This window comes from Medicago sativa, chromosome 1 (genome assembly GCF_051527215.1).
Source record: "Medicago sativa cultivar Bolivia chromosome 1, Bolivia_mono, whole genome shotgun sequence".
Classification (NCBI taxonomy): Eukaryota; Viridiplantae; Streptophyta; class Magnoliopsida; order Fabales; family Fabaceae; genus Medicago; species Medicago sativa.
Window position 1 is genome coordinate 35,521,302 of NC_140749.1, and position 10,616 is coordinate 35,531,917.

At 34.7% G+C, this 10,616-nt stretch overlaps 1 long non-coding RNA gene across 1 annotated transcript; it reads right to left on the minus strand.

Moving 5' to 3' along the window:
• Positions 1-6,457: 6,457 nt before the first annotated feature.
• LOC146954599 (uncharacterized) lies at positions 6,458-8,041 on the minus strand. Its single transcript, XR_015014139.1, has 2 exons — positions 7,435-8,041; positions 6,458-6,670 (listed from the first exon to the last, which is right to left on the minus strand). It is a non-coding gene; the product is annotated as an uncharacterized LOC146954599 (long non-coding RNA).
• Positions 8,042-10,616: the final 2,575 nt, after the last annotated feature.

A 10,616-nucleotide genomic window follows, 5' to 3' on the forward strand; every position in this document is an offset into this window, starting at 1 on the left:
GTTTCGAGATTTGAGTTTGGTTAGTGAGTTGACACCGGATGGTGTGAGGTTGGGAATGTTGAAGCTGACAAGTAATATTCTGGAGGAGATCAAGAATGGTCAGAAGGAAGATTTGGAACTTGTTGATCGAGTAGTATTGGTTAACCAAGGTAAGGGTGGAGATTTCAGGTTGGATGAGCACGGTGTTTTGGTGTTTCATGATCGTGTTTGTGTGCCAAATGTTCTTGAGCTTAAGAGACAGATTTTGGAAGAGGGTCACAGGAGTAGTTTGAGTATTCATCCAGGAGCGACTAAGATGTATCAGGATTTGAAGAGGTTGTTTTGGTGGCCTGGAATGAAGAAGCATGTTGCAGAGTTTGTGTATGCTTGTTTGGTGTGTCAGAAGTCTAAGATTGAACATCAGAAGCCGTCAGGTTTGATGCAACCGTTGTTTGTGCCAGAGTGGAAGTGGGATAGTATATCAATGGACTTTGTTGGAGCGTTGCCGAAGACTGCTAAGGGTTTTGATTCTATTTGGGTGATCGTTGATCGGTTGACGAAGTCGGCACATTTTGTTCCTTTTAAGACCGGTATGTCTGTGGCGAAGTTGACTGAGATCTACATTGAGCAGATTGTTAGATTGCATGGTGTTCCTTCTAGTATTGTGTCGGATCGGGATCCGAGGTTTACTTCTAAGTTTTGGGAGAGTTTGCAAGCTGCTTTGGGAACTAAGTTGAGGTTGAGTTCTGCGTATCATCCCCAGACTGATGGACAGACGGAGAGGACTATTCAGAGTTCGGAAGATTTGTTGAGAGCTTGTGTGTTGGAGCAAGGTGTCAGTTGGATTGAATGTTTACCGTTAATTGAGTTTACCTACAACAACAGTTGTCATTCTAGTATCAAAATGGCACCGTTTGAAGCTTTGTATGGTCGGAGGTGTAGAACTCCTTTGTGTTGGTATGAGTCAGGAGAAAGTGCTTTGTTAGGACCGAAAGTTGTGCAAGAGACGACCAAGAAGGTTAAGATGATTCAGGAGAAGATGAGGGCATCTCAGAGTAGGCAGAAGTGTTATCATGATAAGAGGAGGAAAGACCTTGAGTTTCAGGTTGGCGAGCATGTGTTTTTGAGAGTGAATCCTGTAACTGGTGTTGGACGTGCTTTGAAGTGTCGGAAGTTAACTCCTCGTTTTGTTGGACCTTTTGAGATTGTTGAGAAGGTAGGGGTTGTAGCGTATAGGATTGCGTTACTGCCATCTTTGTCGAATCTTCATGATGTGTTTCATGTGTCTCAGTTGAGGAAGTATGTGTATGATGCGTCTCATGTGATTCAAGTGGATGATTTGGAAGTAAGGGATAATTTGACCGTTGAGACTTAGCCAGTTAGGATTGAGGATCGTGAAGTGAAGCGTTTGCGTGGCAAGGAAGTCGTTTTGGTTAAAGTGATTTGGGTTGGACCGACCGGTGAGAGTGCCACTTGGGAATCGGAGAGTAGGATGAGGGTTGCGTATCCAGAGTTGTTTCCTTCAGGTAATTTTCGAGGGCGAAAATTCTTTTTAGTGGGGGAGAGTTGTAACAGCCCGATTTTCGCTAGTTTTATTTTATTATTTATTTATGTGTGATATATGTGCTCTTATGTGATTATTTGCCTTTGTGTGTATTTTTGGTTGGGAATTGTAGAATTCGGTGTAGAAGGGTATTTTAGTCATTTTGGACTTAGGGGCATTTTGGTCATTTTGAGAGCAGGGGTAATTTTGTAATTTTGGATGAGGGTTATTTTTAGTGCTTAGTAAGAGTATTATTTTACCAAGTTACTAGAGAGGGGGGTTGTAATTATTTTAAATTACCATTAAGTGACCGTTAGTGTTATAATTTACCATTAAGTGACCGTTAGTGTTATAATTTACCATTAAGTGAGTAGTGACATTTTGGGTGTTAGAATAAAAATGGATTAGGCCCATTAAGGTTTAAGAGATAAGCCCAATTGAGTAGAGCTAGTATATAAACTCTAGTTGTTGGTAACACTAGGTTTTACAAACATTATTCATTTCATTTCATTTGGGAAGAGAAGAGATAGAGACTAGAGGCAACAACAACAATAAGGGGTTAGAAGGCAAAGAGGGGATTCAACATCTAGGATCAAAATTGAAGCTTGGGTTAGAAAATCTTGGTGTTAGAGGTAAGAGGGTTAGATTTCAACCATAATTCACATCTTTTTCTCTTTACCCATTTTTGTGAAATTGTTGAATTGAACCTAATTGCTTTCAAATTCGTGTTCATGTTTTGATGCAATGTTTGAGTATGTAATTTGAATGTTAATTGAGTTGTTAGTGATGAAATTACATGCTTAAGTGGTGGTTATATGTATACTTTGCATTTTTGTCCAAAAATGGTGATATGAGATGTTGTTGTGATGAATTGTTGGTGAACTCATGATGTTTAGCTGCTGTTGTTGTTGATGATTAAAACATTGGGTAATCATAATTGGAGAGTTTGATATGACTTTGTGTTGTTTTTGAATATTTGATGAAAAATGGGTCAAATGATGATTTTTGTTAAGAGAATGTTTTGGGGCAAATTTTATATGGAATTGAGTGTCTTTTCATGTTTAGAAATGTTTAGACAAACTTTGGGATCAAATTTGGGCATTGGGAAGTCAAAATTGGGGTTTTGGGGTGAAAATGGCTCTTTTTCCCGAGACTGAACTGTCATAACTCGCAGCTGCGAGCAAGCTTACTCGCAACAGCGAGCAACTGCTAACTCGCAGTGGCGAGTAGCCCTACTCGCAGTGGCGAGTTGTCACAGGGCAATGTTCCCTGTTTTTGCGTTTTCGTGTCTTTTCACTCGTTTTTGTTTTGAAATGGTTTTTGGTGCAAACATGAAAATTGTAGAGAATATTTTTATCTTTCTAAGGGCGTTGGTTTGACTTGAATACGATTTTTGGTTTGCAAGTAATGGGGAAATTACTCTTGAAACGTTTTATTGAAAAATCCCGCATAACTAGTTCCAAGTCGACCCAATCCTTGTGGAATGTTTTTAATCCTTGAAAACATGATTTTTTTAAGAGTGCAACAGAGGTGGTTAAGCTGTGATGTAGTGAATCTACTTGTTTTTACTTAGAAATTGGGAAATTCTTTGAAAAATGATAATGGAGACGAACTTTGTGATTTTTATGAATTCATCGTATTTGGCCGATGAAATGCTTACGTAACCTCTACTGCACACACATGTGGACTGTGAGAATACAAGGCATAGGCTATTGAGCTTGTTTACTTGGTTTTGAATTAATTGTTCAATTAATTTTAAGTTATGTCTTGGAGAGACGAACTTGGCTAAAGATGACTTTTGAGAACCAATTGATTGTGAATCCTTTATGGAGAATTGTTATATGGTATGTGAAGATGATTGGTGGTGTAATTATGTGACAACTTTATGTTGTGTGATTTTTGAATGTTGTTGGTGATTGTATATATGATATATTGGTGGTGAATTATTGATGATTGCATATATACATGTATTGGTGATGGTGAGGTGATTATTGTTTGTGTGAACATATGCATTTGTAGTTGAGTCATATATTCATGTATTCATGACTGATGGTGGTGGATTTTATATCCAAGACTGATGGTGGCGGATTTTATATCCAATTGAGGTGAGTACGATGTTTTTGTTGCATCGAAGGTGACGACCTTGAGGTGATTTGGTACCACATGCATCTAGATGAGTCCAGAATCATTGCATCAACTGTTGGTGGATTGAATTGCATTTGCAAGGTGTTTGATGATAGTTTTGATAACTGTACTTGTGAATTGGATTATTGATTGTTAATTGTTGATTGACAAGGTGAAATGGTATATGTGTATGATACACTTGTGGAGATGAACTTGGAATGATAATATGCATGAGTTGAGATTACTTGTGAATAATATGTATGAATTGCTATTCTTGATTATATCCTTTCATTTCCAATGTTCATAATAAATGTTTTTCGTGGATTATGATGATGTAATGCTAACCCTCAGTGGTTTACCACCTACCTTTCTGTATGGACGGGTACATGGAGTGCAGGATGCTTAGTTGTTGCTTGTTGATGCCGAGGAGTGGAGTTCCTCTTTTTCATGCAAGTGTCTAGATTAGGGCTCTGATCTAGGATAGTCTTTGCATGTTGTTTATTTGACTTTGTATTTTGGAGTTGTGGAGATATTCTGTTATTTGAGATTTGGAGAATACATTTGTATTATGTTTGGAGATCCAGAGATTTTTATGAATTTATCTGTTTGTTCCGCTGCTATGTTGTGTAACATGATCTTTATGCATGTATGATTTGTGGTTTACTCGGAGACGTAACATCTATTTCTAGAATATTTCTGATATATTCGCGCGTTTTACCGCTTAATAGAAATAGGGTGTTACATAGAGCTACTCTAGTGGTGACCTTTTTTGGAGATGGATGTATAAAGGTTGTTTCTGGCAACACAAACCGTCGAAATTGTTCTTTGATGTGGACCTTCATATTGTAAACAACCTCGTTGAACCGAGCCTACAATGCATAAACAAATTGTTAGGTGGGATGTTGTAGAAAATGTAACAACTCGTTTTTCGCTAGAATTATTTTATTATTTATTGGTATGTGTTTATATGTATTTAATTGCTTGTTTGTGTGTTTGTCTTGGGATAAGTGGATTGTAAGCCTACAAGGGTCTTCCAGTCATTTTTAGGACTAAGGACATTTTGGTCATTTATTGATTAATGGTATTTTAATAACATTAGAATTTAGATTATTTTAGTATTTTAGAGTGAGTAGTTATTTTTACTAAGTTAGTAGTAACTTGTGGTAACTATTTTGAGATGGTAACTATTTGATGTTTTAGCGAGTTAGTGAGTGATAACTTTTTTGAATTTATTAGTAAGAGTTCTAGGTTCATTGTGAATATTAGTAACCTAGCCACCTAAGGAGGAGTATATATACTTAACTCATGAAGAAGATAAGGTTTAGAAACATTTCACACATTCTCAAAACAATAGATAGAGTGGCTAGAGAGAGAAAGTGAGAAGATAGAGAGAAGAATGGAGGAATAGAAGAAGAAGAACTTGAAAGAGAGGAAAGCTAGAGCTAAGGAGCTAGAAGGGAGCGTGAAGCCTAAACTAGAGAATTTGAAGGTTTAAGGTAAGGGGGATAGTTCTATTTCATCAAATAAGCTATGATATCATTTTTCTACTTATGGATCATAATTGCTTTTATATGAATTATGATGTTGATGATCTTAAATGTTGATTTTCGTGCTCCTAGTTAAGTGATGATTTTGAATATATGAAATTTTTTGGAAACTTGTTGTGGGTACTTAAATCTCATTGTTGAACTATGTTGAAATTATTATTTTGAAGTTTTGGCTTAAAATGTGGAAAATGATGATGTTGTTGTTACTCGATGTTGAATTCATGATGAATATGTGATGATTGTTGTTGGGTATATGTTAGTTGATGAGAATTTCATGAATTTGAAGATGATAATTGTGAAGTTTGAATAAGTTGTGGTGTTTTGTTGATTATTGAAAAAATGGGTCAAAAGAGAAGAAGTTTGATTTTGTTGAATTTGAATGGATTGATGATGTTGTTTGTGTTGAGTTAGGTTAGTGGATTTTCTTTTTTTAACTATAAGTTTTGGGTGTGGGATTATTTGGATGAAAATTGGGTTTTTGAGTAAAAAGTCATTTTAAGCACTTTTGTAAAATAAGTCATTTTGGGTTATTTTGAATTAAGTGATTTTAAGTTGGAAAATTATGTTTTTGAGTGTGTATCAATGGTTAAGTGTCTGTGGAACGTTTGGTGAAAACGGAATAGAAAACAGATTGAAAATCAGAATTTTACGCGCGAAAACGAAAAATCAGGAAATTTCACCTGTCAATGAGGCACGACCGTTTGCCCCTGTGGCACGGCCGTGCGTGTTCTCACGTGGTTGGGGAGCACGACCGTGTGCCCGTTTGCACGGCCATGTCAGCCCATCTGTGTACGAAAACCCTAATTTTCCATGTTTTTGAGTACTTTTAAGTATCCCTATGAGTTTCAAACACCTAACCCTACCTAATTGAAGTGTAATTGAACTTATAAGAGTGTTTTAACATGGCTTTACTTTGAATTTGTTTTGGTTTTAAGTCATGTGTCAAAAAGAGACGAACTTCAGAAATTTGGTCAAACAAAGGGATTTTGTGAAACTAAAAGGCTTTGATTGGTGTACTAAGATGTGAGATGGTTTGTAAAGATGTTTTTATGATATGTAAGAACTTGGTAATCTATTTTTGATGTTGGAAATTAGAAATAGACGATTTTTGGGAAAATAATCGAACTTTGCCAAAATTGAGTTTTATGATTCAATAATTTGTAAATGGATTATATTTATAATAATATGATAAAATAAGAATGAATCATTGGATTGGTGTATAATATGTGGGTGATTGTAACGCCCTGGATTTTGGTCCAAGACATTACGCCTAATTCATTTTCATTTTTAGAAAATCACTATTATTTTTTTTCCTCAATAATACTAAATTCTTAATAAAAACCTATACAAAAATTCTTAACATAAATATCCTTCGAATCACTTTTCAAATTACAATTCGATCAAAAACCCAATTTGTGTCCCCGTCGCGCTTCAAGCAAAACACCAAAGCAACACATCTCTTCATGTTCATGGGTACCTAAAATGTTGGTGTAAGGGTCAATTTCCTTATCCAAATTGGTTCATACTCAAAGCACAAGAAACAATGTTATAAAATAGATGATATCAAAACTTCTCAATCAAAAAGAATTAAGAAAATACATTTAAGTCATATTCCTTAAGTAAAGTTCACACTTGCATTAATTATATTTTAATCAATTATAAAATCACAAATATACAACTGACTCAATGCAATTATGCGTAAGATGCATGCTCTTATAACTATATGATCCGGATATAATTCCCGCCACTAAGGCATCCACACAGAATATAATTGCAATTCCCGCCACTAAGGCACCACACAGATGCATATGTCATGCATGATCATGAAAATGCAGACTAAAACCCCCTACTAAGGCACCACACAGATTATAATTATAACCCGCCACTAAGGCTCCACACAGATATATAATATTAACCCGCCACTAAGGCAATTACAATCAAATAGTAACGCATCATCAAACACACAACCAAAAGTCAATCATTTCACAAATCTAACATTTCTTTCCCAGCATCACAAAGATATATAAAGCATAATCACATAAATTATATCATTCTACATCACATTTTCATACACAAATATCATATAAAACATAATTAAAAATAATCACTCTTAGAAATTATTAAATTTTACCCTGAAAATACCTTTTTAATTAACTTTCTTTTTAAAAGACAAGAATTGCTACCACTACTTAATAACACAACCCTAGCACTTAGTATAGATGTATGGGAAAAAACCCTTACCTCAGATGCTTTATTCGTTAATGAGACTTCTAGTTCCACACATCCTAACAAGGTTTCAGGTTCCACAAAAGAGCTTGCAAGAGAGAAAGGACTCAAACTTCAAAAAAGAGACCCTAGTATTAGAGAGAAAGTTGAGACAGGAGGAAAACCACAAAGAGGTTTACTATTAGAACACAAGGGGTTGGTATGAATGTGAGGGAGTGGCGTGATTACTTTTGTTTGTTCACGGCAGAAAATAATTTTCGTGAACATAGAAAATATTGTAGAGTATTTGAACCTATAAGTGGCATGTGGGTCACCATGAGAAAATAGGGGTCGAGGGAAAAAGAGGAGGAAATTAAGGAGATGTTGATCATAATTAGAATGAGACAAGTAATTGAATACTATAATCAAAATTGTAATTGAACAAAGGAAGACTTGGTATAGAATTGATAAGGAACATTAATTGGCTTCTGTAGTATAATTTGAGACATGATTTTGGGTATCTTGAAACTTCTCAATCGTGTGATATATGATTTGAGGGGAGAGAGAAGAACTTACATGCTTAATGCTTTTCAAATTCAGTTTACGGTGACTTATTCTTCTATGACTCTAGCTGATGCAGTTTTTTTTTTTTTTGAAGGAAGCTGATGCAGTTTTTGTTTCTAATTACCAAAAATAAGGGAAGTTATGTTGATAGTGGATTGAATACTAATGTTGCTATTATTTCTCTCAAGTGCAGCCACTAAGCCAAATAATTAGGAGGTATATTGTGCAACCTATGTGACTGAGCAAGGCACAAGCAAAACGTGTAGCTTTAGTTTTAATAATACTATGACCATGTCAAATAAAACTAATTAATATAATAATTGATACAATACAGAATTAATCTTCAAATAACTCCCAAATAAAATACCAAAATGAAGGAGTAGAATAAAAATAAATCACATAAGAAATACTTATCCTATTTTGTGACATCAAGTTGATTAATAAAAATAAAATCTGGAATGAAATTCTAATTAATTAACCAAACCGGTAATTAACCAATACCAAACCGGTAATTAACCAATAACCAATAACCAAAGTAAACCAATTAACCAAAGTAGGAAATGTCAATATTTATATAATTTTTTTTTTTCATATTGTTAATTTTTCATATTGTTAAATATGCTTGGATCTCATCCCAAAAGCTAGCTCAAAGGAGGAGGGAACTCAAACATATTTATACAATCGACAGCCCGGGAACCTGAGCGATGTGGGACTAACAACGAACTACGAACAACTTCAAAACCAACTTCAACACATATCTCAAATAAACTAAATTGTCGAACAAATTAAAAAATTATTTAGAAGAATATGTATAAAATATTGGGGTGTTACAGCGATCATGATTGGTGAATTGTTGTCTATTTGTGAATGGTGTTATGTGAAACGATGTTTGTTTGCTTGTGGTGTTAAATCTTGATGATGACTTGGGTGATGACTCTTTGTTGATTATGACTTGTTGAATTGTGTGGATGTAAATACTTGATAATGCAAATGGCGGTGAATTTATGAAGAATGTAATTGGAGTTGTACTTTACATTGCTTTGGTGGATATATTATATGATTGTGAAAATTGTATAATATAGTTTGGTGATATGTGCATTGTCGGGTCTTTTCTTAAAGTCCATGCATTCATGGTCATGCTGAGTCTTATGAAGAATGCAAATGGATGTGTACTTTTACATTGCTTTGGTGAAATAACGTAATCGAGGTGTACTTTATGTTAAGTTTGGATTCATACGGTAAAATTATCTTTGGAATACAGTTGGTACCACATGCATGTAGAGGTGTCTAGAACATTGCACGTACTTGAAAATTGGTGAAACGTGTCATGCTTGACTATGTGAATTGGTGATTATGTGCATTGGTGAAATTTGGTGAATATTGTGATTATGTGAAAAAGTGAATTTGTATATGTTGCTTTATTATGCTTGATGAATAATGTTGATATGGATATCCATTCTTGAATGATTTAATTAATTACTCATTGATCATTGAAAATGAATATGTTGCTTTATTTTCATTTGATTATATATTATTTTTGCAATATAATCTAACCCCAGTGGTCGTTTGGTTGATCACCTGCCTATTTGTATGAATGGGCAGACGGCGTGCAAGATTGATTTGCTTTTGCTTGTGAGTTGCTTGAGGACTAGCTTTGGAGTTACCTCTTTTTCTTATGCTCGGGGTCTAGTTTAGGGCTCTGATTAGGTGTCGGATTTATGTTCATGTCTTAGAGACTTGTTGCTCATTTAAATTTTGAGAATTGAGATTTTATTTGGTGATGAATTATAAGACCTGAAACATGGTTATTGAGAAATGATTATGTTGTTGAGATAAATTTGTATGATGATTTTCTGCTGCGAAATTTTGAAAGCATGGTTATGCATGTTTTGAATTAATTAAAGATGTAGCATCTAAACTCTTTTGAATAATTATATTATTTGCATGATTTATTGCGTTAAGGGGTTTAGGGTGTTAAAGAAAATTGGGAAAAACGGCATTTTGTTTTGTGTCTGTGAGATTTCAGATTGTATAATCCAAAACTTAAAGACACATTTTGGAGTATATAATTCGAAAACCCCCAAGCATCCCATATCATGCATCTCAAGCATGTCTGCATGGGGCCTTAAATGCGACCTTTTCGGATTATATAATCCGAAATACAAATAGTTGTATTTTAGATTATATAATCTGAAACATACAAGTACAAAAAAGAATGTAAAAAAACTGGGCAGAACCAAACACAATTTTAAGGAAATAGTACCTGAAGCAAATACCATTATGGTAACAGAGAGATGTCTGCCTTTATATCCTTAGGATTACCTTCATACTTGAATCGCAACCTTTTCTAGTGAGTGTGGATTTCATCCGAACATATGGGGGTGTTGAGTATGTTGTAACTCTAACATGTTGTGAACGAAGTTCTAGTTTGTACTTAAATCACCTATACTACCAGTCAGATACTTTTGCAACCGTCTGTGTGTAGATTCAACTCTGTTTGTTGTATTATTTCCCACGTGCATGACTTTATCCAAAACTTCACAACTTTCTCCTTCACTGGACTCAAAATTGTATTTTCAACATATTCCAAAAACTTAGCAAACTTGTTGCATACAACTTTGAACCAGATGAAGTTATCAATATATGCTTGCTAT